At 34.3% G+C, this 7,823-nt stretch overlaps 1 non-coding gene across 1 annotated transcript; it reads left to right on the top strand.

The window, feature by feature from the left end:
- Positions 1–1,778: 1,778 nt before the first annotated feature.
- Positions 1,779–3,781, top strand: LOC105969679 (hydroquinone glucosyltransferase). The gene has a single exon (XR_016028982.1). It is a non-coding gene; the product is annotated as a hydroquinone glucosyltransferase (transcript).
- Positions 3,782–7,823: the final 4,042 nt, after the last annotated feature.

The following is a 7,823-nucleotide window of genomic DNA, read 5'->3' as shown; positions in this document are numbered from 1 at the left end:
TTGTTAAACATGACTACTCTGTCAAACGTGACTACTCTGTAAAATACATTGCACCACAACCGACTAATCTCGTAATTCAATAGATTTTCCAGATCTAAACATTCAGGATATGTAGAATAACACAAAAATTAATATAATCAAGAATAATTGAAAATCAATGTATTCGTTCATAACAAACAAATAATAGAACTAAAAATCCAGATCCATGACATATTCTATTGCTAGTTCGACAATTAATTCGAGAAAAATAAAAAATAAAATTTACCAATTAATATAGTATATATTGGTATTCCGCGTTGAGAGAAGGGAAATCTCCATATAGAAATCCGACGGAGGCAGCGACAAGGTGGGGGAGGCGCCGCCGCCAATTGTACCAGGCGTCGATGTGGTGGTGTTCGACGAGGGGGGAGACGATCTCCAACATCGGCGGAGAAGGGCCTCCTGCAACGGGTTTCGGCGGCGGCGTTTGAAGGGTGACTCCGGCGGCGGCGGTCTACAGATGTGAAGAAGAAGAAAAAAAAAAAAAAAAAAAGAAAAAAAAAAAGCTGTAACAGAGAGAAATAGCGAGAGAATGAAAGAGAGAGAGGCGAGAACCGAGAGAATGAAATTGAGGGAGAAATAAAATTGTATTATATTAAAACCCTAACACACAAGGGCACTTTAGTCTTATCATGGCTGGTAAGGGGGGTCTCACTAATTTAGATTGGAATGTGGGTTATGGGAAAAGTCTTTAAAGTCAATTGGGTTTAGTTCAAAATATTTTCTAAATAAGGGGTGTATTGCATATTTCCCCTTATATTTTTAAGAATTATCAAAATTGAAATTAAACCGTGAAGAATCCTAATCTAATTATACTTCTGTAATTATTTATTTTTAATATTTATTCTCTACTAATTTTCTAACTATAATTTTCAACAATTATCAATCTCCTATTTTTCTCAATATGTCTCAAATCTTAAGAGATGAAAATAGAAGTACTATTTTTTAAATCTTAAACTATATATTTGGCTTATAAATCTTAATATGTAAGATTTAAAAAAAAATAATGTTATATAAAATATAATTATTTTTTTTCGCTTTTAAAATAATATTTCATGCATCGCACGGGAAAAAAAATGCTAGTTTCTTATTAAAGTCAATGGATTGGTGGTATTAAATGTTCTCGAATGCTATTTGCAGACGACAATGTGATATTGCAAGTATTTTCTTTTAACAACATAATTCTTTAAAAGAAACATATTCTCTTGTCATTTATATGATTTAAATTTATTTGATTATATGATTTAAACATTAAACTATATAAAGTTTATTTAATTATACCATTATATTTACTTAAAGTAATTTTACACTGCATTTCATTATATTTTATTTGTTTATTGTTTAAATTAAAAAAAAAAAAATAATAATTAACTAAAGAGGCTTCTTATTGATTTACTAATTACTTCAACTCTACCAACCCCCACCCCCAATAGATCAAGGGTGAATTACAAAAAAACACCTAAACATAAGGTAAATAATGAAAAACAGTCCACATATTCGCAATAACTAATATTCCCATCTAATTAACTGTTGATCAATTTTTTTTACAGAAAACGTGTACATTCTATTATAACTTCTGTTAAATAGTTGAGAAATAAAAGAAAATATCTGAAATTGTGGAAAATCTATTCCCTGAAATAAAAAGAATCCGTGAAAAGTAACTCTGTAAGGGGTTCGTGTAAGACAAAAACAAACCTTAGGGAATTTTTGATAATTACTAATAGATGGGAAGTATTTTGTTATTTAGCTCAAGTTCAAGGAGATTTTCGTAATTTACCCGTAAATCAAATATTTTCTGTACATATACAGAGACAGAAGTCAAAACATACACACACCTTCGGCTTCATTGATAATTTCACTTCATATTCTTCTGCATATATCCATGGAAACAAACCCCCCACCCCCACCCGGCCCCCACCCCCACCCCCACATCGCCATTCTCCCCACCCCAGGGATTGGCCACCTCATCCCCTTAGTCGAATTCGCCAAAAAACTCCACCACCGCCACTTCATCTCCACCACCTTCATCATCCCCACCGACGGCCCTCTCTCCACCGCCCAAACTACCTTCCTCTCCGCCCTCCCCTCCGCCGTTGACTACCTCCTCCTCCCCCCGGTCAACCTCGACGACTTACCGCCGGACGTCAGAGCAGAGACACGCATCGCCGTCACCGTCACCCGTTCTCTGCCGTCAATCCACGACGCCGTCAAGTCCCTCCACGCGTCCAAGAGCCTCTCCGCCCTGGTGGTGGATCTCTTCGGCACCGACGCCTTCGAATCCGCCGTCGAACTCAACATCCCTCCTTACATCTTCTTCCCCTCCACCGCCATGACCCTCTCCTTGTTCTTCCACTTGCCGGAGCTGGACCGAACGGTGTTGTCCGAGTACCGTGACGTGCATGAGAAGCTTCAAATCCCGGGATGCGCTCCGATCCACGGCCGGGATTTGATCCAGCCGGTTCAGGACCGGACGAGTGACGCGTATCAATGGGTGCTTCGTCATGCGAAGAGGTACCGAATGGCGGAAGGGATAGTGGTGAACACCTTTCAAGAACTCGAGCCCGGCCCGGTTCGGGCTTTGCTTGTCAAGGAAAATGGTAAGCCCGATGTTTATGCAATCGGGCCTTTGATCAAAATGGGCTCAAGTAATCCCGAGATTAACGAATCCGATGCTATAAGTGTGAAGTTCTTGGATCGACAACCCAATGGATCAGTTTTGTATGTTTCTTTTGGGAGTGGTGGGGATTTATCACATGATCAAATAGTTGAGATAGCACATGGGTTGGAGAAGAGTGGCCAAAGGTTTTTATGGGTTCTTCGATGCCCTAACGCAAACCCTAATGCTTCATATTTCGACATTCAGAGCTCCGGTGACCCTCTGGCTTATCTGCCACAAGGGTTCCTGGAGAGGACCCAGGATCGGGGCCTGGTGGTGCCGTTGTGGGCCCCACAGGCCCAGATCCTGACCCACAAGTCCATTTGCGCTTTTCTGACGCACTGTGGGTGGAATTCAGTTCTCGAGAGTGTTTCCAGTGGGGTGCCGATGATTGCGTGGCCGCTTTACGCGGAACAAGGGATGAATGCGGTGATGCTACATGAGGATGTGAGGGTGGCTTTGAGGCCTCGTGTGGGAGAAAATGGATTGATTGTGAGAGATGAAGTCGCTAGAGTTGTTAAGGGTTTGATGGAAGGTGAAGCAGAAGAAAAGGAGATTCGTGGTCGAATTAGGGATCTCAAGGATGCAGCTGCAAATTCGCTAAGTGAAAATGGTACATCTACAAAATTTCTTGATGAATTAGCTGAAAAATGGAAAAGAAACAATTCTTGCAAATAATTTCAAGGTCCATTTGGATAGAAGGATATGGAGGAGGGATTTTTAATCCATAATAACAAATCTCTTGCATTTGTTTGTATTGAAGAATTTGCCACGGAATTTCAACTCCCAACCCCTATTTTTTGTTATAAATGGAGCAACTTATATATGGGGATTTCAAATGACTCCAAATTAGAGTTATTTCAAATTCTTCTTCTAGATCCTTTCTCCAAATCAAATCGTTCTATCCTAGTGGAGTCTAAAATATGTTTGGCACTTATTTTTCTGAGGTGCATGATTCACGTGTACCACTAATTTACTTGTTTTTGCCCTTTTTTTTTTACCCTTTGTTGTGGTTGGGGTTGTCTTTGAAAATGTCACATATTGTTACCAATCACTTTCGTGCGACTGGGTTTATACAAGTTGACTGATACTAGTAGTACTTCACCCTTAGAAACTCCGAATAGTTGTTTGAACAACGAGTTACATTTACGTACCATTAGTTCAACATTGACATGTTGGAAGCGATGAAAGAAATAACTGATTAGCCTTTACTACCAATTCTAAGGGGCCTTATTTTTTTCTTTTCAAAAAAGTAATTAATGAAAACTCATGGCAACCGTCGATGAAATTAGTACTATTATTCTTGTACGTATTGAACAATATCATAGAGAAGTTAAGATTGTAAATACTGGTATCCTACTTTAAGTAGGCGATGGTATTGCTCGTCTTCATGGTCTTGATGAAGTAATGGCGGGTGAATTAGTCGAATTTGACAAAGGTACAATAAGTATTGCTCTAAATTTGGAATCAAATTACCTTAGTGTTGTATTAATGGGTGATTGTTTGTTAATACAAGAGAGAAGTTCTGTAATAGCCTTAGCTAAACCTATTGATGGTACGTAGAGGTGAAATTCCAACTTTTGAATCTCGAATGATTGAATCTCCCGTTCTAGGTATTACTTCCCGGTGTTCCGTATACAAGCCCCTTCAAACCGGACTTATTGCTATTGATTCCATGATCCCTATAGGACGTGGGGAGTGAGAACTAATTACTGGAGACGTTGTTACAGTAATATCACAGTCAACAACAATAATATTAACATTATTGCCATGGACAATAATATTAACATTATTGCAGTTGACAATAATATTTACTAATATTACTTTCAACCACAATAATTTATTTTTTTGACTTTTTATTATGTTTGCCTTTGTTGACCGGTCAACATAATAATATTATTGTATTACAAAATAATTTATTATGTAATATAGTGATTTTGCTGTGTTAATATTATTGTGCTAGATAATAATATAACAATATGACTATGTTAAACAATAATATAGTTAATATTACTATCAACTACAATATTACTGCTTCTTAAGGCAGCCAAAAAATGTTCAAGTAAAAAAATTCTAAAAAAAAATTAAAAAAAGAGTCAACGCCGCTGAATGCCGGCTTTGACCGTCGGTTAGCGGTGGCGGCTGCAGGAAAAAAGAGCATAAAGAAAAAAAAAGTCAATGATTGAGACCGGCGACGACATTCAAAATTGGGTTAGGGATCAAAATTGAATAATTGGTGAAATTTGTGGTTAAATTGAGTTAAATGGGTGGAATTGGAGCATATTAAAATGTGATGGGGGTATTTTAGTCCTTTACATACCTCCAGACTTTGTTTGGATTTTTTTGAAAAAGAGTTTTTGGTGTGATTCTCCTTATGAATAAGTAGCCGATGATGAGCTTATTTGTAATAAGTACTCCTTAAATAAATGGCAATTTGCTAAACGTACACTCTTGAAGTTAAATTTCCTTTTATATCAGGACAGTCATACTCCTTCCGGCAGTATAGTTGGAGATCTTAGACTGAAAATAGACATTTTAAATTGAAAATATTTTATTCTCCTCCACCTCAACCATCATCAAAACGACATCTACTCTAAAAAATGGTGTTTCTTCGGCTCATCCGCCTCTCCCTATCCGTCCCCTGTCGTCGACGACTTAATTTCTGTCAACAATGTAACTGGAAAATGTTGCTCTCATTGGTCTGAGTTCTTCTTTTGAGTAATTATGTCTATTTCTTATTTAAATTCTCCAACTAAGCCGTCCATTTTCTAATACACTTTTTTTTAGCCGGTCTAAGCTCTACAACTAGGCCATCTATTTCAGTTTAAAATGTCTATAGTCGGACTAAGTTGTCTAACTAAGATGCGCTATGAAACTTTAAACAAATTCACAATATTATGGGGCGAACTTTTAGCTATATAAAATAGTTTTGAAGAAGTTTTAACCAAATTTCCCTAAATAATTTAAACAGAATGGCATTTTTACTTCCGATAAATTTGGGGGTGAAAGTCGGATGAAACGAATCGGAATTAACCTTTCCGTTTTTTTTTAAATGTTTTTAGAAGTACAAAATTAATTTCAATAATTCCAAAACTTTCGGAATCTAGAAATTCATCATAATTCCAAAAGTTAAGGAAATACCGGAATTTTCAAAAATCACATAAGTTTTAACATTAGGGGCCTTTACAAATAAGTCCATCAATGAGTACTTATTCATAAAGAGATCTAGACAAAAAATTCATTTACCAATAAGTCCATATATGGTCCAGATTTTTGTAAAGGACTAAAATAACCCCTCATACTTTTAATATACTCCACTTTCATCCTTAACATTATTTAACCTTAATTTGACCCCAAATTTCACAAATTATTCAATTTTGACCCAAAACTTTTCAAAATTTATATTTTTTTTTCCTTCCGGATTTTTTCGCCGGTTTCCGGCGTTCATTTTTTTTCGATTTTTTTTTCTTTTCTGTCTTTCTGTAACCTTTTTTTTTCCGTTTAAACATCAATATTGTTGTGATTGACAGTAATATTAACTATATTATTGTTAAGCACAGTAAAATTAAAATAAACTACAGTAAAATTAAAATAAACTACAGTTTAACACAGTAATATTGCTATATTAATCCCTAGCACAATAATATTAACACAACAAAACTCATTATTATTGTGTAATAGAGTATTATTACTATGTTGACCGTTCAACAAATGTAAACATAATAAAAAACCAAAAGAATAAATATTACTGTGAGTGATAGTAATATTACTATAACAACAGGAATATTACCGTCAACCACAATAATATTACAATAATAGACAATAATATTATTACGTTACTCCGTGAATAACTCAAACAAACAAAACATCCAAACAAAATAATAATATTGATGTGGTTGACAACAATATTACTACAACAACAGTAATATTACCGTCAACCACAGTAATATTATTGTGTTTACAGTAATATTACAATAATAGACAATAATATTATTACGTTACTCCGTGAATAACTCAAACAAAACAAAAAACCCAAAAAAATAATAATATTGATGTTGTTGACAGTATTATTGTGTTTACAGTTATTTATCTGTCAACGACAGTAATATACTTACATTGACTTGTCAACAAATCAAAAAAAAAAAACAAAAAAAAAAAATAATATTACATTAATTTACTGTCAACAACAGCACAATTACATAAATGTATTGTCAACGGCACTACAATTACTTTAATTAACTGTCATTGGCAGTAGAATTACGTTAATTTACTGTCAGTGACAACACAATTACGGTCAACGTTTAGCGGTGGACGTAAAAAAAAAAACAAACTAAACAAAAAAAAACTTTAAAAAACACTAAAAGAAGTCAACGCCGGAGACCGCCGGAAACCGGCGAAAAAATCCGAAAGAAAAAAAAAAAAAAAAAAAATTCAATGCCGGAAACCGGCGAAAAAATCCGAAAGAAAAGAAAAAAAAAATTGAAAAGTCAACACCGCAGACCGGCGTTGACCGCCGGAATCCGACGGCAAATTTTTTTTTTTTGAAAAATAAGTTTTGAGTCAAAATTGAATAATTCGTGAAATTTGGGGTCAAATTGAAATTAAATTAAGTTAAGGATGAAATTGGAGCATATTAAAGTAATTTAAAAAAAAAGTCAAAATTGAATTCTTGTGGTCAATATTGGATTTTTGTGGACTAAATTGATTAAATTGGGGTTACAATTAAGAATTGAGTATAAATGGTTGAGGGTAATATTGACATATACATGAATGGTAATATTGGCATATACATAAATGTTTCTTTTATTTATAATAAATATTAAAGTGATTGACTTATTGGTGAAAGAGATATAGCCCCCTATATATAATATATACTATATGTCTATATCTATCCGCAGTCTGTACTAATTACTAATAATATATATTAGTATATTACTAATATTTTTCCATTTATTATTTTATATATATATATATATATATATATATATATATATATATATATATATTTGAACATATTATTATTTTTTAATTTTCTAAAACATACAAGAGTCAAAACTCAAAAAAATTTATTTATTTATTTATTTTATTTTTTGGGAAAATTCCGAAAAATTCCCGAAAAATTCCGAAA

The sequence above is a fragment of the Erythranthe guttata genome, chromosome 2 (assembly GCF_056151865.1).
Source record: "Erythranthe guttata isolate IM_541 chromosome 2, IM_541, whole genome shotgun sequence".
Lineage (NCBI taxonomy): Eukaryota > Viridiplantae > Streptophyta > Magnoliopsida > Lamiales > Phrymaceae > Erythranthe > Erythranthe guttata.
The sequence above is the reverse complement of the archived record's forward strand: the minus strand, read 5'-3'. Positions and strand labels throughout refer to the sequence as shown.